Source organism: Engystomops pustulosus, chromosome 5 (genome assembly GCF_040894005.1).
Source record: "Engystomops pustulosus chromosome 5, aEngPut4.maternal, whole genome shotgun sequence".
NCBI lineage: Eukaryota > Metazoa > Chordata > Amphibia > Anura > Leptodactylidae > Engystomops > Engystomops pustulosus.
The window spans coordinates 162,488,979-162,512,759 of record NC_092415.1 but is presented as its reverse complement, the minus strand read 5'-3'; positions in this window follow the sequence as shown (position 1 = coordinate 162,512,759).

Below are 23,781 nucleotides of genomic sequence, written 5' to 3'. Positions count from 1 at the left end.
TACCAAAGAAATTTTATAGCCTGTAGAATGTGACAATACAAATCAGCTCTGAATGGCGTAGCTTCCATCCTATGCCCGCCGTGCGCCCATACAGCAGTTTACCACCACATATGGGGTATCAGTACACTTGGGAGAAAGTGGTCATGAAACTTTGCAGAGAATTTAATCATTTAATTTATTGTGAAAGTGTAATTTTGGGCCTAATTGAATGTATTTTCTCCCTAAAATTCAAAAGTTTTTAAATCGCACATCCATACTGTTTTGACCCCCGTGAAAGACTTAAAGAGTTAATAGACTTCGTAAGAGTTGTTTTACATACATTAAGGGGTGTAGTTTCAATGTAAATAGTATATTTAGGCCTCTCAAATTCACTTGAAAGCTGAACCTAAATTTCTCAATTAACTCTTAGAAAAATAAGAAGATCCATAAAAAACCAAAACATCATAAAGTAGACATTCCAGAAATGTATCAAGCTATTTGATTGGCTTAGCTAAATACCAAGAAAGCAGAATATTTAAAACTTTGAAATTTAAGAATCTTTCCGATTATTTTTCAAATTTAAATAGTTTGAATAACATGAAGTACCATATGTCATGGGAAAACAATTTCAAAATCACCCGGATATGTTAAAGCATTCTGAAGTCATAACCAATTATCGTGACACATGTCAGATTCTAAAATTTGAGTCTGGTCATTAAACTGAAAACAAGCGTCAGTGATAAGTGGTTAATGAATAACTTTATCAACTATTATCAACTATAATAGCCAACTGATTCTTTGAAAAATTAGCTTTAATCTTTAGGCTGAAGGGTTCTTGAGGGTGTTACCAGTGGCACAATCCTCATAGCACTTCTAACCTGCACGCATCTTTCTCATCCTCCACCCCCTTTCCGTTTCAAGAATCAGCTGATGTCTTCAGGAGGGGATTTCCATAGAAGCCAGTGGGAAGGTGAGAAGGGCTGCGGGGAACATGTAGACCGTGCGCAAAGGATCTCTGGTAATATCCTACATAGCTGTTCAGCCTAATTTTCATAAAAATTTTCTGAGGTTTAGTGCCTAAACCTGGACCCAAACAGAGTTTTAGAATTTGAGTTGGGTTACACTTATCACTAGTATAATTACACTGGGGAGCAAATAAAACTATGTTTCATGGTGCCCGGAGTTTTCCACCTCATTCTTGGTATACAATGGAAGAATGGTGCCAAGGACAATAGGATATGACGCAGCACCCAGCGCGAATGTCACAGAACACCTCATTGCAGGAAATCACAGAAACAGGTTTTAGTGACCTGATGTAAAATATTAGTTTCCCAAATTGCTTAAGCACAATATTGAGTGACCATTAGTTTGAGCAGCAATATGACATGAATTAGTTAACATCAATTTCCAAACTTCTTCAGTACATTGAGTGCCTACTAGTTAGAGTACAAAGTAAACTTTGTAAGGTGACAATGTCAGATCTCTAAAAGTAAAGTGGAAATGGGGAAACGGATGACATTTCCAGAATCAGTGCCCCAGACATGCTTAAAAACAGTTCCAACTTTTAAAGGGAACCTGTCACCAGGAGACCCATTTTTAACGCACCAAATTGAGTGTCCCCCAGTGTTATAATACCTGTATACTATTTTCAGAATCATCCCCAAAATGATGAGATAGCCTAGTGTGTGGAGACAAGGAAGAAGCAGTATAATATGCAGTATAATATGCTTCTGTCTTCTCTGTTGCTCTGCAGAGAATAGAGGCAGCGGCCGGTCTGTTGATTCTATGCTTCCCGGGGATCATGTAATGAAACATGTAATCACCGGGATGCAGGCACTGACCCAGCACAGCCAAATCTGAAACAACTGTCACTGTAAAAGTGTTGTTTTTTTAACCCCTGTGAACTTCTATGAGGAAAAATAAGGTCTAGTGGTTTGGCAGGAATAATTTGCAATTGGATTGAAAACTGGATGTAGGATCATATCCAGAGAGTTTTGGTCAATGATTCCTACTCAGAAAGGTCAACAGTTATATGTGGTGTACCCAAGGGTTCTGTGCTTGGTCCACTACTATTTAATATATTTATTAATGATATAGAGGTAGGAATTAATAGCACTGTGTCTATTTTTGAAGATGACACCAAGCTGTGCAGTGTAATACAGTCTATGGAGGATGTTCATAGGCTGTAGGGTTTCTTGGACAAACTGAGTGTTTGGTCATCCACTTGGCAAATGAGGTTCAATGTGGATAAATGTAAGGTTATGCATCTGGGGGCTAATAATCCAAAGGCAAAATATGTGGGGGTACTAGTAGATCATAAATTAAATAACAGCATGCAATGTCAATCAGATGCCTCTAAAGCCAGCAAGATCGTTTGATGTATCAAAAGTGGTATGGACTCTCAGGACAGGGATGTAATATTAGCACTGTACAAGGCATTGGTTTGGCCTCACCTGGAATATGCTGTCCAGTTTGAGCAACTGTCCATAAAAAGGATGCCCTGGTGCTGGAGAGGGTCACAAAAATTATAAGGGGTATGAGGATCTTAGTTATGAGGAAAGATTAAAACAACTAGATTTATTTAGTCTGGAAAAGAGACTATTAAGAAGGGACATGATTTATTTATATAAATATATGAAAGGTCCATACAAAAAATATGGTGGAAAGTTGTTCCAGACTAAATAAAATCAAAAGACAAGGGGGCACTCTCTCCGTCTGGAGAAATCAAGGTTTAATCACCAGAAGCAACAGGGCTTTTTTACTATGAGAACTGTCATCTATGGAATAGCCTGTCTTAGGTATTAGTCACAGCAGGGACAGCAGAGAGCTTCAAGAAGGACCTAGATGCCTTTTTACCTCTAAATAACATGAATAGTTATGTTATATAGAATTGTATCCCCTAAATCCCTTCCTCATCCAATCACTTTCCTTCCTTATATGAACTTGATGGACATGTGTCTTTTTTAACCACATAAACTATGTAACTATGAAAACAGAAAATGGAATCCTACACTGTTTCTGTAATTCTTTCCACCTCTGCATGCAGTGTATCATTTCTTATTTTAAAGGCTAAGTTGTGAACAGGGCTACATCTGCCATGAGGCGGGGTGAAGTCCCACCGCTCATGCGGCAGATTTCTGAGCCCTTTAATAGGCGGCAATTCACCGCCGGTAGTACAGACTTGACAAACCCTGGCAGAACCTGAAAAATCAATTACGTGGCACTCTTAAGGCACCAACATAATTGATAGGCATAGTGGTGAAGCACATCATGCTTGTGCGCACCACTCTAAAAGTCACAGGTTGGTGTGACGTCATCATGCATGACGGCCTGTGTGTCACTACACAGGTTGAAGCTACTGCTGGGAGAGAAGCTGTGGTTAAGCACATGGGCAAGTTTTTTGTTTTTTTTTTAAATGGGTCAGCTGTTTATAATAGTACTGGGGTGGTTGGCTGTTTGCTAGCATACTGTATATACTGGGGGGGCAGGCTGTAATTAATTGGTGCTTGCGGGCTGTATATACTGGGGGGTGCAGGCTGTATATACTGGGGGTGTAGGCTGTATATACTGGGGGGTGAAGGGTGTATATACTGGGGGGTGCAGGCTGTATATACAGGAGGGGCAGTCTGTATATACTGGGAGGGCAGTGATTCAGCAGAGATAAACAAAGGTCGGGAGGAATTGTAAAAAGAATCCCTCTTTCTATTGGGCCGATCATCACCTGTATGGTACTAGAGGTCACTAATGTCTGTGTCATTGACTGACTACTAGTGTGTGAGGTGGCATCATTGGGCACTGGGGAGGGAGGGGCAGCATTTTCAATTTTCGCCTCAGGCAGAAAAAATGCTAGAATCAGCCCTGGTTGTGATTACTCCCTTTAAGGGATACATTGAAATATTATAAACTATTTATTATGTTGCACACATTGTAAGAGGAGTATAGGACTCAAAAACACAAAAACTCCTACAATAATTTTTATATTATAAAGTATTTAATGAATATATTAGACACTTTAAACCATTTTTGACATTTTTATGAGCAACATAAATGGGAAAATGACATTGGAACACAACAGTCTATCTCTTTGATATGGATCTCATAACTACATTTACAAGCACCATTAATAACAAAAAAGTAGCTATAACTTGTTTCAAACAGAATGATGTGAATATCAAAGCATTTTCCTCTCAAGTTAATAGACAGTGTTAATTTTATTTGTCTTTCAATGTTCTTCAGTCAAATTATATCATCTAACCCTTTATGAGACTTTTGGTTGTTTTTATTATCAGTGTTCTTTATGTGACTATTATTTCACAAAAACAACCAAAACCTTTGGAAAACCAATAAAAACATAAAAAAAAATTAAATTATAAATATCACTAGCATTCAGAGGTTATTCTAAAATCACAACTTATCACTTACACATGGGAAACCTAATGGGGCTCATTTACTTACCCGGTCCAGTCGCGATCCAGCGGTGGGTTCTCCGACGCTGATTCGGGTCCGGCCGGGATTCACTAAGGTAGTATGCCTGATGTCCACCAGCTGTCGCTGCTGTGCTGAAGCCCGCTGGAGTTTACGGAAGTTCATGATCCTATCCTGGGTCCAGGTAAGTGCGTGTCAAGCAACACTTTTTTTTAAATACGGCGTTTTTTTCCGAATCCATTTGATTTTCCAACGGCCATGCCCCCGATTTCTGTCACATGCATCCCGGCGCCGATGCGCCACAATTCGATCGCATGTGCCAAAAACCCAATTCAGGGGATAACGGCGCAAATTGGTAATATTCGGGAAACCCGACGGAAAAACGCCCTTAGTAAATGACCCTCACTGTGTCTAAATTATGAGGTTATCAGTACCATGCACATGGATGGTCACTAAAATAGGGGTCTATGTCCTACATTTAAGTGGGGCATCAGCTAGGCTTACTTCCTGTCACCCCATCCTATCTTACCACAAGTTACAGAGATCACAGCATATACCGTCTGCTATCATTGTCCAATAGTCCCTGTCGGGGAAATATCCCTTTATCTCGATGTTATGTGTGGTTCCAAATCATTGTATAGTACGAGTATGTTTGAGAGAATTCCCATTCATTTAGGTTGCAGACAGTTTTTATAGGTTCTTGAGACAAAGGAGCCTACTGACCATACCCACATTCCAATAGCCCTCAAGAGGAGCTATCAGTGTAAAATAATCTGTGTACTCGGGGGGATGGGTACTAGTCTTTTCTATCAATAGAGCCAAAGAAGAAGACACATGTAGGGAGAACACAATAAAAAATGGATTCTATTCCCTCACATCCCATAGAGAATCATCAGAATAACACTGCTATCATTGTCCAATAGTCCCATAGAGAATCATCAGAATAACACATCTACTGCTTCAGTAGGGGGTAAAAAGAACACATTGGGGGAGATTTATCAAACGTGTCTGAGGGAAAAACTGTTTCACTGTTCAACTTATATTTTACCATAGCAGCATATCAAATTAAAGCTGAGCTCTGACTGTGTTCTGCTCTCATATAGTCTTCATATATAAGGTCCATTGTGCTTACTGACTGGGGTTCTGGTGATCAGACTCTTTTGGTGATGGCCACAATCATGGGTGTTAACCCTCTAAAACACCAGTGGCAATGCCCCCAGCAAAGCCACATTTAATTGCCATCACCATTTGCCAGCAAATGTTGGATGTTTGCCATGGATCTTGAATTGTGTTGAATGAGCCATGTCACTATCATTTAACCCCTTAACGAGCTGGACCTTTTTAGTTTTCCACTTCCATTTTTCACTCCCCACCTTCAAAAGTCTATAACTTTTTTTTCCAAGTAAAGAGCTCTGTGATGGCTCGTTTTCTGCATAACAAATTGCACTTCATAGTGATCGTATTTAATTTTCTATGTCGTGTACTGGAAAGCGGGAAAAAAATTCCATATACAGTGAAAATGGTGAAAAGCGCATTTGCGCCCTTTTCTTGTGGGCTTGGATTTTACGGTTTTCACTCTGCACCCCAATTGACATGTCTTCTTTATTCTTTTGGTCGGTGCGATCACAGGGATATCAAATTTGTATAGGTTTTATAATGTTTTCATACATTTACAAAAATTAAAACCTGCTGTACAATTTTTTTTTTTTTGATTTTGCCACATTTTTTGTACTTCGGTGTATGGAGCTGTGGGTGATGTCATTTTTTGAAACATTTGATGACCTTTTCAATTCTGCCATTTCTAGGAATGTATGACCTTTTGATCACTTTTTATAGAATTTTTTATATTTTTTTAAAATGGCAAAAAAGTGGGCGCTATTTTCCATTACAAAGTTAAACGCAGTGAAAAAACTTTATTATATTTTTATAGAACGGGCATTTTCTGACGGGGCAGGACCTCATGTGTTTATGATTTTTACTGTTTATTTATATTTATATCAGTTCTAGGGAAAGGGGTTTGATTGGAATTGTAAGGGTTTTTTATTATAATTTTTTTTATTTATTTTTTTATTTTTACTATTTTTTAGACATCCTAAGGTACTTTCACCCTAAGTTGACTGATCGATCGTATCATATAGTGCCATGCTATAGTATGTCAGTATATGGGGATTTTCCTCCTCATTCATTACAATGTGCGTTGCCGGCGGTGATTGACGACATAGCACCCGCGATCGGTGCTAGCATTGATCGCGGGTCTTAACGGTAATTCTTTGCTGCAATAAGCAGCAAAGATTTACCGGCGATGGAGAGGGCTCAGCCCGTGAGCCCTCTCCATGCACCGGGACCCGATTGCTGCTTATCCTTTAAATCCAACTATTGTAAGATAATGTAATGAAGTCACTACTACACGTCATAAGAACACCCGGTTGTGTGCTCTATGTCCTATGACATGTTACTGTGGAGGTAAGTCAGTGACATGGCATCGGTATTGAGATCACTGCTTGGATCACTTATTGCCTGTAGTAGTTATTTCCCCAAAAAGCCACATCATCTGTCTAGTGGGAGTTGTAGGAGCTGACACTGGGTTCATCTGTGCAAGAATAGAGGAGTTTATCTTTGTTAGTTTAAAGGGGTTTTGGCTTGGGAGGGCCAGCAAAAAAGGAAGAAAAAAAAAACATTTATCTGGTTCCAGCTCCTGGTTGATCTGCTACTGCTAGAATTAAGTTCTTGTGTCTGAGGTTTGGTGGGTCACAGGACCCAATGCACCCAAAAAGTGGCCTCCTTGCATCATGTGATTTCACATCCTTTACATCACAATGTTGGAGCAGGGCTGGTATGCTTCAAGTTTTTTTGCTACCCTTGCCCTGGTCCCCAATGGGTTTTTACAGAATTCTATTAAAACCTCTTTAATGAAAAGCTACATGAAAGCAGTTTTGTTTGTGAGCTGGTTGACCCCTTTAAAAGAAAGCCTCTCAGCAGAATTTTACCCGTCACACCAGTAGTACCTGCTGGTAAAGGTTTAAAGTCCTCTTCATATCACTGAAAATTATCTGCCACCGAGGCACTGTACCTTAATTACAGCGTTTTTCTAATATGCAGTAGAGTCAATTCTGAAGAGAAAAGTCTTGCTTTCTCGAGGCTGTCAGTGAACCACACCTCCTCCTTTTGATTGACAGCTCAGTGATCTTCAGATCTTAGCCTGAGCAGAAAGGAAGTCCTCTCACTGTGTACTTCCTGTCCTTACTAGAATGCTGTCCCTCTTACTTGCTTGGTGTATTTAGCAGTGAGCACTGTGTGGAAATCTACAGGTCTTGTCACTATTTCATGGACCCGTAATGGGCAGAGCCAATAAAAACAAAGGCAATAGAAGTTCGGGGAATGATTTTACTGGTGGGAGAAGGCAGATTTAACCTGTATTGCACTTTTCAACAAAGGCACAGTGTAAGGGGTTAATGAGGGTTATTGTTCCTGTTCTTGATGACAGGATCCCTTTAAGTAGTCAGAGAAATCATAGCTAAATGAGGTTTGCCATTTAATGGAAGAACAGTAAGCCTTTCTGTATTTTCCTAGCATATTTACAAAAAAAATTCTGAAAACTGTAGAACTCTCTCAAGGAACTTAAATGATCTCAAAATATGAATACTAATAACATTGCTAAATATTTACATATATTCAACAACATCCTTTATGGATACTGCAAATACTGAATAAGTCAATGCCTCATTTTATGAATCTCTAGACCTTACCACTGGTTGAATGATCTCTTCTGTTGCCTCGCTAGTCCATAAATTGCCCACATTATGCATGCATGTCCTGAGCAAGCAGACAGCAGTGTCACTAGATCGCTTTAATTATTTTCACGTGAATATATACACTTATTCCAAGTCAGATTCCTTCCCCAAATTTATTCAAAAGAACAAATATTTGATATTGTACATTTGCAAAATACTATGGCTTGCTATAAATGCTTGCATTGAATATGAAGTTCATAGTAAATTATTCTGTGCCTTTTTATGTCTGACTGTGTCATATTTCTTACCTAATAGAGGTTGTCATTTCTCTTGACATAAATATTCACAATATTGATTTATTGTGTCAAAGTACTAAGTCATTAATATACAATACTTGCATTTATCTAGTACAGAATTAATGGTTTGAGTCAATAAAGAGCTTGCGCTGTGGTAGATGCTATTAATAGCTGGGTATACCGTAATTACAATAGGATATTATGGGGCTTAATCACAAAATTATAAATCCATAAGTATTACTTAAAATCCACTAAAATAGTCAACAGGGGATAAACAGTTGTATGTACTAAACAATGGTCCATTTTGTCTGTGAGAACCCAGGCTGATTTGATTATTAATGGTCAGGAAGTAAGACCCTGGTCAAAAGCCTCTCACTCAGCCAAACCAGTTCCCTACAGAAGAGGCGCAACTACTTCGAATTAGTAATGTCTACAGTTGGAGATCTGTTCCTTCTGAAATAGATATATTGGCTTGGCTTTAATCCTACATTAAGTCATTAGGCTTCCTGAAAGTCATACTTGGTGTTAAAGGGGTATTCCCACAAAGGTAAAAGATACTTCGGTATCCAGCATTGTCAGGAACAACTTCATTTCCTTATTTAGGCAAGTTATGAAAATCCATAGCAAATAATCTTTGCCAACGCGTTTCGTACAGACTAGTCATTATTAGTCAATACCAAAGTCTCTTTTATTGTTTATACTGCCAGAGCAGAGGGGCAATCTGCGCTCTTTATTGCTGGAAGGTGAGCTGGTCTTCATCTTTTTTCTCACCGTATTCCCACAAAGACAAGTTTCGTATGTGTACTCAGGATAGCAAAATAACACATTCTCATAATCACTGTTATTTACAAAAATACAGCATTACACAGATATAAGTCCAACCTGTCTCTATCAGTCCTGGTGTGCACACTTTCAGTTGCCACAAGACACAACTCTGTAAATTCTGACTTAGGGTCGGGGCCATCTTGGATTTCAGTGTGACAGACATGCTGCTGTTCTCTATCCCCCTAACCTCCGCAGTCCAAAATGGAGCTCGCTCACTGATGCATACTGATACACAGACACTGAGTTCCTGAGGCAGCAGCCAGAGAAGAACTACAAACTGCAGACAGATAAGTCCTTTATCTGGGGAGGTACAGCAGGAAGGCACCGCAGATCTAGTGTGTTGTAGAATATCAGATATGTCGGAGAGCTGACTGTGTCATTGGGGCACATTTACTTACCTGTCCGAGGAGTTCCCCCAAAGTGGATTGTTCCGATGATAATGCACTGTGACGCAATTCACAAAGATTGTGCGCCCAATATCCTGCATGTGTCGCTTCCCTTGGGTTCGCTCGGGACCTGCACCTCAAATACCTCATAAATAAGTCTGTGCATCGCATCCGTCTCATCCGCTCCACACCTTGGGCAACATGCATCTCCACGCACCCCCATCCATCTGAGCACCAGTGGTGTCCGAGATACTCTGTGTACGAGAAACAGTTGCGATTTCCTCTGAGCCACCTTTAGTGACAATACATTGGGGGACGCTACCACATCTTCCCACTCCTCGTCCAATATGGGTCCCACATCACCCTCCCATTTTTCACGGACAGCAGCCATCGGATCTCCCAGGATCTTATCCAGGATATCCCTATATAATATAGATATCAGGCCTCTCATGGATGCAGCTTTAAGCACACCTGTCATTACCCCTAAAGATGAGAACACAGCCCCCTCCTGCTCAAGCTGTGCCTGCAAGGCGTGCCTAATTTGCAAGTATTGAAAGAACACCGACTGCGGTATGTCAAATTCGTCCTTCAATGTTTGAAATGTTTTAAGGACACCATCCTCATACAGCTGTTTCAAACACCGTACCCCTTTCCTGTGCCATACCTGCATGCCCTCCAACATATATACTTCCCCTAAGTAGGGGTTATTCCACAGTGGAGTGTATTGAGTCCATGGTCCTATCCCCAACAACTTCCTATACATACCCCTAACCTTTTGTATGAGTGCGAAGGTGGGACGATGCCTTGCTATTCTTCCTAAGAACCCAGCCTCCAACATCGCAACCACCAAACTGTTGGCACTGTGCAGCCAGATAGTACGCCCATTCATTTGGGATGGTCAACCCCCCCCTTTAGGTAGCTGCAATTTTTCCAAACGAATCCTGGGAACTCCACTTTTCTTTGGGATCCAGACTGGTGCATTGTGTAATACATATAGCAACTGGGGCAACAATATCATTTTTATCAAATTGGCACGTCCCAAAGCTGAAATGGGCAACTTGTTCCATACCTGAACTCTATGACGGATTTCTAATAACAGGGGAGCTAAGTTCAATAAATTCAGAGATATTTCTAGATATCTTTAGACCTAAATATTTAAATGTATCAACCACAGGAATGTCTTTGTTCTGTACCTGAGGGCAACCTGTGGGGGACAGCGGCATTACCGCAGATTTGGACCAATTAATTCATAGCCCAGAATAGTTTCCAAACCCAGAAATGAGACTTATTGATACAGGAAGAGACCTCTGTACGTTTGAAAGAAATAGTAACATATCATCCGCGTATAGAGCGACTCTTTCCTCTCCCCTCTATACCAGAATCCCTGCAAGTCGGGGTTTTGTCGTAACAAGAATGCCAACGGTTCGATAGCCAAGGCGAATAGTAACGGCGACTGTGGGCATCCTTGCCGAGTGCCCCTCTCTAAACTGAATTTACGTGATGTTAACCCATTCACCCTTATATTTGTCAGTGGTGCCTTATATAGAAGCTGGATCCACCGAATAAAATTGGGCCCAACCCCCAATTTTCTCAACACGGCCAACAGATAACCCCACTCAATACTATCAAAGGCCTTAGCAGTGTCTAAAGAGACCACTGCCGCCTTCTCCGGATCTGCCTCATTGGCAATTGCGCATCCTTCCCTTCTTTAAGCAAAAGAACGATACTAGCCTCATAACAGGAAGAGGGAAAACAGCCACCGTTATAACTTTCCTTTCTGTGCCTCAACCCACTGCTTCTCGGAATCTTGCGTATTATGACAAATATGATACTCCTCACATTCCACTACCCTGGCCTGTAAATCTAACCCAATCTGCCTGGATCTATTCTTGACATTCTTAATCTCCAGATATAACAGTTATATCTGAAGATTCCGCAGAGGTCAAAGCACTTTCTTAATCTCACCCTTGAAAATTTCCCGCAACTGCATCTTCAGTGCGTCGCACAAGATTGTTTTAGACACCGACTCCTGATTGAATTCAAGGAACTGCCTCAGTCTTTCTTTCACACTCACCCCATCAATCTGTTGCAACCAGAATGCATTCAGGCACCAATTCAGTCTGCCGTCCCCTTCCATCTTTCCACATTGAATTGTGCCCAACATTGGAGAGTGGTCCGACAACCTCCGTGGCAGATAGGAAATATCTTGGACTCACAGGAGACACAGGAGTATTGATGTATCCCTATGTTGCGTTCCCTCCATATGTCATCCATACCCATTTCTGCACACCAATGTCCCAGAGATGTAGATCCACCCCCCTCCTTCTACCTTCAACATTTGGAAATCTATCTATCCCTGTATCACACACCATATTGAAGTCGCCTATTATAAGTAGTGGGACCTCCGGTAAAGTGGACAGTCGCATTAGCAGATCTCTCAAAGGCATACTGGAGTAAGGAGGTGGGACATACAGGACCACCAACACAATCCCACCTATATAACCTGCAGTGAACCCCAACAAAACGACCCTCCGGGTCCGAAAAAGAAGCTTGACACACAAATGGGATTGATCTGTTAATCAACAGGCTCACGCCTCTAGAGTAGGAGGTGTGATAAGAATTGAAACCATGTCCAACCCATGCTCTATGAAGCACTTGCACTGTCTCGTTCGTGAGATGCGTCTCCTGCAACACAACAACAGAAGCAGAGTTCTCCTTAATACAATTAAACATTGCTTGGCGCTTCCTAGCATTACCTAAACCCCGGATATTCCAGGACATACACTTAACCGATTCCACCATGTTGACTTGAATTAAAGAATGTAGCACTCACCACCCAGAATAACCAACACAACCATGAGGACCAGAATCTCCCGGGCCGGATATCCCTACCCCCCTCCCAACATAGTAAACAGTAAACCTCCCCTCCCTAGAGGGTTAGGGCTATCAAATAGCCTTCTAGCGAGCAGTGCAGAGTATCTGTTGTTGCAGCGTGGCTCACTAAATTTGGTAGAAATGACGACTCCCCTGAGGCTTCAGACGGCCAGCATCCTCTGCACTGCCGCAGCACCACTCAGAGCACAAAATAAGCACAATAAACATATATAGATTTGCATTATAACACAACTGCTTGCTGTCCCCTCCGCCACTACCACACAGAAGTATTCAACCCTGCATTTTGTAGTCATACCCTCATACATGTTACAAAGGGTACACCTTCCAATACCCCCACCGACACATAAGTATACAAGTGTCAATCCCCTCCATTGTACAACACTGACATTTAACCTGCAAAAAAAAACAAAAATAAGCAGAGAGGGAAAAGCAAAGATAAACGTCTCAATTGTGACATCACTCTTCTCCAGGCGCATTTTGGTGCCCCCGCAGCCGCACCTCGTTGGCATCCAACCACTGCAGGGCAGCTCTTGGGTTGTCGAAAAACCCGAGTGGAGCCCAAAGCTACTACCCTCAGGCGAGCTGGGTACATCATAGAATATGAAACTTCCAGGGCACGTAGACGTCGTTTAATGTCCTGAAACTGTAACCTCCTCTTTTGGACCTCTGCTGAAAAGTCCTGAAAAAATGCAATATGCGCTCCATTGTTATAGTTATATCATTACGGCTTCTTGCTAGACGTAAGATGCGGTCCCAGTCTTTGTAATGTAGCACTTTCACGAGCACCGGACGTGGATGCCTCCCAGGCGGACCCGGTCTAGTAGGCACCCGCTATGCCCTCTCAAAATAATCATCAGGATTTTGTCTTTCTATCTTCTCCGTCACCCCAATTATTCTAACATTATTTCGGCATAACCGATTTTCAAGGTCGTCGGCCTTAGCCTGCAGCTGTAGCACAGCATGGGATTGGTCTCTCATCTCTTGGCGTATTGGAGGTAATGCTGTTTCAACCTCCCACACTCTGGATTCCACCGCAGTCGTCCTTTCAGCCACCCTGTGCAGATCATGTCTCACCTGCAGAATATCTTCTTTAAAACCTCCCATCTGCCCGGTGAGCTTTACAAGTGTGGTGGCATTAGATTGCACTGCACGCAGCACATCTGCCAATGTGAGCTCCACTTCCTCTTCTGCCTGGGACTCCTGGGTTTGCACACTGTGCAGACACTCTCTCTCCTCAGTGTCACTATCTTCCTCCCCTCCAGATTGCATGTCACTCAAGATGGCATACCTGGACCCTGGTGAGGCTGCTGGTGTCTGCTGCCGGTACTCCGGGTGGCCCTGCTGCTTTCTTCAACCTTCCGATGCTTCAGCATGGGCAAAGCTGCCTAATTTAGCAGCAGTATCCGGTCGCAGAGGCTTGGCTGCGCGGAGGACGCCATCTTGTGAGCCGTGATCCGTCGGCTTATCTCCTACTCGCAGGCGTTTGGGGCCCGTCATACTGTGCCACCCGGTGGAGGATCGTGTCCCCTTTTCTAGTGGGGTAAGTCTGCCGACCACGGATGTCCGCTGGCAGGTATACAGAGAATTAACAGGATACGAGTGGCGAAGCTCCGGCACCCTGCGTCCTCTTACATTCGCAGCTAGGCCATGCCCCCCCAAAAATAATTTTTAACCCACATACTGTACAATTTTACTCAGTTTGGTTGCTGTTTTAGCTTTTTAAACTTAGTGGTGGTCAGTGTAAGTGTAAGAGTGTAAGAGTCTAAGCAGGGAGTCTCTAACTAGACACTTCATGATCCCTATGTGCTATGAGATGCTGTGTGCTGATAATGTGCTTAGATTATCAGGATACAGGGTATATCTTCACTTTTAATTAGCTTCTGAACATTCTACTAGTATCTGACACATAGAAAAAGAGAGATGAGACAGATCAGAGATGAGAGATGATGAGATCCATGATATGGTTATAAAACACAATGAGTCAGCTCTGCTATATTCCTCCCTCTCGGCTAAAGACCTTATCTGTCTGTAGTCTCTGCACAGTGCTGCTTGCAGTCAGGAAGTGCCTGTGTCTGAGCTGGTCTTGTAATGCGGGGGGAGGGGCAGGAGGCAGGGAGCACTTCAGTGTGCAGACAAGACAAGCTATTCATGACAAGAATCTGACCATAGTCAGAAAATGCATGTTCATATCCAGGGACAACCAAAATTGTAAACACCAGGACTGATAGAGACAGGTTGGAATTATATTTCTGAAATGCTGTATTTTTGTTAGTATCTGTGAATAAGTGAATGTGTTATTTTCTTATACTGAGTTAAGAATCTTGTCTTAATGGGAAGGACCCTTTAAACTTTACTTTGCTTTTGTGGTTGTATCTGAAAACAATTTTGTTTTGTTTCTTTCGAAGTCGATAAGGAAAAGAATTGTACATAAAAAGTAAATTAAAATATCCTTGGAATATTTTTGCAGATGAAACTGCTAACATAGAAATTTTATACAGTGACTGTCCGTGATGCAGAAGGATCAGAGGGAAGCAGAACTAAGAGATAAGATTATTCAGCTTGTACTTCATTTACCACCTCCCTGGGTTTTGAGTTTTTATGGTTGAAGTGAAACTGTTATCCATCTGTTTAGATAGGCACTCAAGGCAAATGATGCCTTCAAGAAATTAAATCTATTTGTGGTTCTGATTGCCAGGCTCCACCACATTTTACATGCTGCTTGACAAAATATCACATTAAGAGACAGAATCGACAGACTGTAGGAGCTACATAAAATAGTCAGACTTAATTTGTCTTTATTGCGATGCAGATTTATATTAATATTGTTTTATTTCGACCTGACAGGTCTGCTACTAAGTTCTAATGGCACAACCAACGAGCTAAGTGGTTTGGCCAGGTTGGAAAAATATCATGCTGTATGTTCCTTCATTTATTATCACTTTTATGAAATAAATGCACAGTTGCTCTCATGATATTATTGTGTAAATTAGACAGTTAAACAAGCCCACAACCCGTTCTGAGTTTTATATAGATCTTATATAACATTCAAGTCCATATATTTTGTTTCATGGGATCATCAGCATTGTAATGACATAAGCGCTGATAAGAGCTGTGATCTTGCAGTTACTTTGTGTTTGATGTTCAGTGTTACATTATAGCTCACCTTCTCATCATGAAAGTGTTTAGGTTCTTAATGCATGGAGCAGTTTCAGCTTTTGTAATATACAAAGCTGTTGTCGAGGCATAGGGATTTTTGAATATATGGCTTTAGAGCGTCTTTAAAAATAAAAAAAGAACTTATACTCACCTCTCTCACGATTCCCGTTCTCCTGCTGCACTGCCCATCACTGACAGCTTTGTATAGCAAGGCTAGCGGTGATGTACATCTACAGCCGTGCCCCTGGACAACCCTCTTAAGTGACAAGGAATTTTTTATTTTTTACTTTTTCGTTTATGCATTTTCATTTTTCACTCCCCACCTTCTAAAATCTATAACTTTTTTTTATTTTTCCATGTATAGAGCTGTGTGATGGCTTATTTTCTGCGTAACAAATTACACTTCAAAATGGTGGTATTTACTATGCTGTGTACTGGGAAGCGGGAAAAAAATTTCCAAATGCAGTGAGATTGGTAAAAAAAACGCATTTGTGCCGTATTCTTGTGGGCTTGGATTTTACGGATTTCACTGTATTCCCCAAATGACATGTCTACTTTATTCTTTGGGTAGGTACGATTACGGGGTTACCAAATTTGTGTAGGTTTTATAATGATTTCATACATTTAAAAAAATGAAAACCTCCTGTACAAAAATTTTGGGGGGGATTTTGCCGTCTTCTGGGGCTAATAACTTTTTTATACTTTGGTGTACTGAGCTCTGGGAGGTGTTGTTTTTTGCACATTTTGATGATGTTTACAATGTTATCATCTTTAGGACTGTGCAACCTTTTGATCACTTTTATAGAATTTTTTATTTTTTTTTAAATGGCAAAAAAGGGCCATTTTCAACTTTGGGCGTGATTTTCCACTACGGGTGAACGCAGTGAAAAACGTTATCATATTTTTATAGATTGGGCATTTTCAGATACGGCAATACCTAATGTGTTTATGATTTCTACTGTTTATTTATATTTATATCAGTTCTAGGGAAAGGGGGGTGATTTGAGTTTTAGTTTTTTTTATTATAATTTTCTTTTACTTTTTTAACATTTTTTGGGTACTTTAACCCTAGGGTGTCTGATCGATCCTATAATATACTGCCATACTACTGTATGGCAGTATATGTGGATTTAACTCCCCATTCATTACAATGTGCTGATAGCAAATTGTAATGAATGGGTTAACCCGAAGTAGCGTACCATGGCAACAGATCGCCGTTTCCTGATGACTTCACGGGAGCGATGATCCTCGGAAAGATGGCGGCGCATTGGCTTTGCCGGCGATGATCAGCGGGTAAACACCCGCGATCGGTGCTGGCACCAATTGCGGGTGTTACCGGTAAGCCTTTGCTGCAATATGCACCACAGACTTACTGGCTATGGAGAGGGCTTAGCCCGTGAGCCCTTTCTATGCACCCACATCTGGCATGTGACGTAAAACTATGTCACATGTCGGTAAGGGGTTAAAAGAATACGCAAACTGCTTGCACATGTGTTTATAAAGTGTCTGCGTCTGTTTTGTGTCGCAACAAGACAGAAAAAATGTGCACCTAAAGGGGTGAGTTAGTGCTTAGTTAGAGTTTAAGTCACATTTATTACTGGTTTGTGCCACAATTCCACAGCATGAACAAAGTGCACCAAAAAAAGTTTTTGAGTAGTTGAGATAGCAAAAGATTAATGAAGACCGTGCACTCTGACACACTCTGCACACTCAACAGGCTGCACATTGTACAGACTGCACTAGTTTTGATAAATGGGCCAATGTATTTGACCTGTTTTTTGCCACAAAAGTCATAATGTTTTTAACCCCCTTTTTCTTCATCATGCCAGTGAGTAGATTGGCTATCTACTACTATTTCATTCTTTCATTTTCCTGCATTGGAGCAAGGGGAAGCAGTAGTCTAAACCCCACTATGTCAGCAGCACGTTTTGTGCCCATGCCAAATTTGATGAATTAATTTTAATCTTTAATATGCAGCAACATTTGAACTCGGAGCCTCAAGTCTCAGAGGCACTGAAAAGACTAGATATGTGTGTTATTCATTATTAGGCAGGAGCTATTCATTATCATATTATCAGGACACAGCAGATGTGTGATACTGGGGACTGTGGTGTCTCATCTGTTCAGACAGGTTTACATAAAATAATTGTTACTGTTCAGATATAGAAATAATCATTAAGGGGGTTGTCTAGGCTATGCAATAAAAATGTTTATCAGGCCTGGGGATAAAAACTATGAAAATGGTATCCTTGCATCCCCCAGTGCTCCCCATGTCCAACGGTGCCACCCATTGGTTCCATGCCCATGTTTGTTTACAGACCAAGCACTCCTAAGCGACTACTTCTGCACCCGTGATATACATTGAAAATAATACTGTAGCAGGTGCATGGAAGGGGATGGACCAAATCCCAAGACTCTTTAGATGACCAGGGAGAATAACAGGTAAGGATAACATTTGTATTAACCCCTCAGGTATGTTAAAGATTTTTTTGTAAAGCTTGGACAATCCCTTTAACCTTAGGCCATAAAGAGACATTTTACATAATAAACTTCCTGGGTTTTGGTATGAAAAATAATGCATTAAAAGGGACCAGCTCTTAAAGTCTGTCATGATGGACCGATACAGTATCATTGAAAGCCATTGGGGGTTATTTATTTTTAGTCTGGGCACTTGTCTGTGTTCTTTTTCTGCATTTTGGAATCACAAAAAGTCTCACAAAAGTCTCAAAATTGCACCAAAATTGCAACTTTTTTTTATACATCCACATCTGGATTTTAAACATATATCAGATGCAAAACTCAACAATTCTTGTGCAGCGCTTTGCTAGGTCAGTGAAAAACAAGTTATGGTGCAAATATGGAAATGCATAAATAAAAGTTTCAAATATAAGAGTAATAAAAAGAAAATAGAAAAAAAAAGAATCAATCGGCATTGATAGACTTCCTATAAATAAATTATAAAAGATAATAATTCTTATATATTCTAATATATTGCTCCTACGGCACATGTTGCATATAAGTCATTTAAGGATTCCTAACCTCTGCCATAAGTGCAAAATCCATGTGCAAATTGCTTCACGGCACAGTATTTTTTTTCATTGCAAGCCTTACATCATCAAGTACAATTGGTGTACTGGTAAATATTGCTTCTCTATTTAGCCAAGTGATGGAGCCTGAGCTTGGCAATATTACTTACCTAAATGCATTATGATAATTCCGAAGTCTTTTGTAGAAGTTACAATGCTTTGTGGTCTTTTTGGGTCTAAGCCCCATTGTTCTAGTGAAAATAAATCCTAATGCTTCTATTTATCAAGACATGTTGAATCTGTGTATGTTTCAAGCTTTGTGAGACCAATTTGTGGAGAACTTTTTTTGTTCCAATATGACTGTGTATCTGAAAACACAGACCATGGTTGATGTAGAAGAACCTATATGGCCTTTACACAACAATGACTCCAACCCTATCAAATACCTTTAGGATAAATGTGATTGCATATTTCTAGACAGACCTTCTTGTCAAACATCTGCTTTTGCCCTCACACATTTGAATGAACATTTCACTGGACTTCACAGAAGAAAGGAAGCCGGTTGAGCTGCAAAATAGTGACCACATCCAGAGGAATACCAATCTTGTAGGTGTAATGTGTAAGTCTTCCCATAGTTTAGATTATATGTAGTTTATAGGTATATTGAAAATGATGTCTATTATTTAATTCCTCATGTAAAGGTTTTCTAAATGTATTCTTGTGTATTGGAGATCCTTCATTAGCATTCTGACATGACAAATTGCCCAAATGTTCTACTTTCTTGCCATTGCCGTACAGTATTGCTCATGATTCATTATTGATTTATTACAATATTGCTTAATGATCCTTACTTTATCACACAGAATGTCTTCTACCCACTGTTTTTAGCAGCGTGACATTTTAAAGGATTATTAATGTCTTCTCTCCATACAGGCTATTGTACTGCAAATGTGCTTCTTTTGTAAGTTCTTTGAATTCCATGTAGATTGGCAAACTAATCATGAGTTGTATTAGCTATGAACACAATTGCTGCATGTTTCAGGTGACAGTAAGATATGATTTTTTTTTGTAGCCTACAAAGACATTTCTGTGATATGCAATTACAATGATCGCTGGCTTTTCAAGGCACAATACAACTGTCCACATCCTAAAATGTACTTTAAAATTTCACACATTACATTTGCACATAATTTATATAGAAATGAATGTGAAGTATGCTGGTCAAGGAGAAGTCATATTATTAAGTACAACAGCAACAGGAGGAACAAGGTGACAAGATGACAAAAAATCAAGTTGTGTGCATCTGGGTAGAACATTCTGGGCAGGGTGGATTAACACTGCCACAGGCTCTGGGCTGTAAGAATATTATAGCCCCTACAAGTCTGGAATCACTTCCTACATAAGGTACTAGAATCAAGCTTCTTGATCATAACCAGCCACTGATATGGGAATGGTTACCATGGAGAGGATGTGTATACAGTAATTACTGCAAGGCATCTTCCATTAACTGCAAGCCAGCAGGGCATGGGTCGTCACTTGAAGATCCAAGGTCTGCTGCCTGTAATCTTTGCCAGGGTAAGGGTGATATGGGTCACCCTATTAGGGTATTATACCTTACATAACCTGGTAAAAATTTGTCTAATTATTCCACAGTTTTATTGCATGTTAACTTGGTTCTATGGGCAGCAAATATAATTTATACCTGAGAAACAGTTTGCTCCAAAAAGATCACACTTTAATGGGCAATGGAGCATGTGTCCTTTCTGCCTTCTTTCAATCTGCGGTTTCAGGACCTTTGGAGAACCTTCATAGTTCCTAAATGGCTCTTTTGTACATGTGTATTGAGAGCAGGAACAGCTTGAGGATCTCATGGGTAAAGGCCATTCTCAGTATAAAATTTGGTGGGTGGTTATGAGCCCCCTAGGAAGAATGGACCCCAGGCTACGGCCTATATTATAATTCAATACTTCTGGGCAATGGGTTGAGAGATGAGCAAATTATTCAAGATTTGATTCAAAGAAGCTTCTTTGAATTTACCAAGTCCAAATCTAAATGGCCAAAACCAGTGCTATTCCATTTGTCCAGGAAAATTTGTACATCAACCCCTTTAGTTCTGAAAAACAAAGCTTTTTTACAAAAAGCTTGTTTTGTTAATATTTTGAGATTTTTTTTCATCTTGTCCTGCCCATCCCGTCTCCCTAAGCTTTGGGATAAATGACAGCAATAGCTAGAGGCTACCTTGAAAGATTTGTCCAAAGTGAATCAAAAAAAGATTTGTATTAGAATCTGGGAACATTGAACTTCTGAGAATATGTTTGAAATTAAAGAAGGGTTAGAGAGTGGCACCTGTGACCAGACATAGTTTGTAGGTGACTTATATCTAGGATACATTGATATTGATTTTCCCTGGTCAGCATTGAACATAACAAGTAACTTATTTACTAGAATTAGAAAAATGAAAGAGTTTTTCATGCAGAACTGCAGTATGAAGCGCGGCTGGGCTCTCTATTCATATTGAGTACACCATTTTCAAACTGAGTTAAACTAAACACATCTCAAATTGGCTGCCAGGTTGTCATTATTCGTAAAGGCTTAGGAATAAATAACAAACAGTTAAAGGGATTGTGCCAAATTTTATTGATCTCTTCTAGGCACAAGCGAACAGAGGTTTTGTCTGCACTAATTGATGGAGCAGCACGATGAGCATCTTGTTGTTCCATTCAATACAATGGGAGTGTCAGAAATGTCAAAGAAATGGAGTTAAGGTATCTCCAGCACTTTCATTAAGTTCTATGATAGTGCAAGACATAAGAGAGCAAAGTGTTCTCCAATAGACAATAATTGGCTGAGGAGGCATGCCCAACTTTCTTAAGCAACATAATTAATTCAGACTGTAGACCAGATCTCTCAATTATTAACCCCTTAATGCCAGACCATAGGGGGTCTGATCTACCCTACCATATACAGCAATACTACTACCTTTTATTATTTTATTATTGTCCACAAAGAATATTCTAACAATTATCAACATCAGGACCTTGTGTAAACAGTCTGACAAACTTTCTTGATTCTGGCTGATACTGGTGCATTATGTGCCATAGATACATTTATCAAGAATGATAACATTTCAACAACTTTTATCATTTTTTTCTGAAAGCTCTAGCAATTCTGTTATAACAAAGGTTGGCGACTATCATAAACTTTACCAGGCTAAGTAGCAGACCCTAAACTTTACCCTGGTAAAGTTTTGGTGTGTATGCTTGGTCTGACAGGCCCCAGGACATACTGTGACATCCTGTGTCCTGCGGGTTTCCAGCAGTTGAAGTCTTCTTGAAGTCATTGTTATGCGCACATCTCCTCCATGATAACCACTCACAAATAAGTGGTTGCCACGGACATCCTCATGCCCCTCCAACCACTGATATGGGAGTGGTTACAATAGAGAGGATGTGTATACAGTATTTACTGCATGGTGCCTACAGACTTAGTGATTACACAAACTTTATCAGGATAAGGATGATATGGGTGGCCCTATTAGGGTCTTATACCTCACTTACCCCTGAAATGTTTCGTATGATTATTCCACATTTTTATTGCACATGTGGAAAAGTTACCATGTTAACTTGGTTCTATGGGCAGCAAAAATAATTATAATTTAACAGTTTGCTTCAAAAACAATGCACTTTAATTTAAAGGGGTTGTCCACTTTCAGCAAATGATTGATATGATTTTCATAAGGAAAAGTTATACAATTTTCCAATATACTTTCTGTATCAATTCCTCACTGATTTCGAGATATCTTCTTGCTTTCCTGCTATATAAAGCTCCTATGTTTACTTCCAGTGGATAGAAATCTGTCCCTGGTCACACAGGTGCTCTGCTTGTTAGTATAAGAGGAAGTAAACATAGAAGCTTTATATAGAATGAGAGCAAGCACAGATCTCGAAAACAGTGAGGAATTGATACAGAAAGTAGATTGAAAAATTGTATAACTTTTCCTTACACAAACAATATCAATTATTTGCTGAAAGTGCACAACCCCTTTAATTCACCCATAAATGTAGTAAATATTTAAATGCATTTTTTCCTTAAAACATTGCCATACCTGCCTATTCCATTGCAGTGAATATGCCTGATCTTTTTATTTTTAACAGAAAACTCTTCTGTTGCTATGTTGCAATTATATTTTTAATAAAAATTGCACATTGAATAAATGTAGGATACTCCTAATTAAACAGGTTCTGGCAATGCACCTACTGTGTCTATTAAAGTGCTTGAGAATAAATTACTTTCGTTCATGTGTTACCTTTTAATGGACCGATATGTTTCCCTGATGCATAGGTTTTTGACACGGCAGACATCTTAGTCAGTTAAATTAATAGTAGAAGAGATAGTAATTAGAGCTAAACTTATGACCACAAAGTAAACAGTGAAATTACAGATGTGGCTTACCGGTATGTTAAATGGGTTCAAACAAATTGAATGGAAAATCTTTGCATAGTTTGAGCTGCAAATTTAAGTCTATGGCACACTATACAGAGAATATTAGAACTAGTTCCACTTTCTAAGTATTCATTAACAGAAAAGTTATTAGAGCTATTGCTATAAGATCAGTAGACCAGGCTGTTGTTTTAACATTTCACATGAAAATAATAAGATAATGCTAGAACATGATATCAATTTCTAATTAGCTGGAGTCCCAATTTTTGCATATTGCATTTTAAAACATAATTGTTAGGGTTGGGTAACACAGAAGACAGGGGATAGTGTGCTCTGAGCTTGCCCCAACCTCTGTCCCTTCCTATAGCCCAACCACGCTAAACCATGGGGCGACTACTTGAAGACTCGAAATACACTGGATAAGTGTGGGAAGGAAACACAAACAGACTGACAAACATAAAACACAAAAGAATAGTAAACTAGCCGGGGTCACAACGAGAGGGTACGTCAAGAAAAAAGTCAGAAAGCAAAACGTCAATGTCAAAAACTAGCCGAGGTCACAACAATTCTGATACAGATACAGAGCAAGACAGATCTTAGCAGCCGCTGCCCGGGACGAGAG